This window comes from Pundamilia nyererei, unplaced genomic scaffold (genome assembly GCF_000239375.1).
Source record: "Pundamilia nyererei isolate P.nyererei 1_Seehausen unplaced genomic scaffold, PunNye1.0 scaffold02625, whole genome shotgun sequence".
NCBI lineage: Eukaryota > Metazoa > Chordata > Actinopteri > Cichliformes > Cichlidae > Pundamilia > Pundamilia nyererei.
The window spans coordinates 1-653 of NW_005190026.1; positions in this window are offsets into that span (position 1 = coordinate 1).

The following is a 653-nucleotide window of genomic DNA, read 5'->3' on the forward strand; positions in this document are numbered from 1 at the left end:
AATCCATTTTGTTGCCATTTCTCACGTTTCTCTGTGTGTGTGAGTTCAATCTTCAATCATGTTAATTACATGAAGTAGTTATGGATTGGAGATTTAATAAAATCAAAAATCCACAATAAAATTGTAGTACAGTTTTGTTTTTAACAAAAAAATTAAATGTTGTGCAAAACAAATATGAATAAAGGAAATCATAGCAAAAAATGAATAAAATATAAACAGCAGCAATGGCGTCTTTGAACAAATAACACTTAACATTCACTTTGCTCTCTGCAAAAAAAGTGCTCTTTGTTAACAAAATATCCATTTTGCTGCCTTCTCTCCTATTTCTGTGTGTGTTCAATCACGTTCATCACATGAAGTAGTTATGCATTGGTGTGGAGGAATGTTAGCATTTCTACATGCTCAGCAGTCAGGCTTGCCCTGTTTTTGGTGACAATGTTTCCAGCAACTGAAAAAAGCCTTTCAGATGGTGTTGATGTGGTAGGTACAGCCAGCAAACGACTGAATCACTTCCTTTTCTGTTAAAATATCCCCATACTGTAGAACTGCGTGTTCGGGTGGAGTGATTTAAGTCGACTGCGGCTGCCTCACTCATGTTGCTGCTACTCGCTGCGCCATGTCTGTTTTGAAAGTGACGACACATCGACGCACAT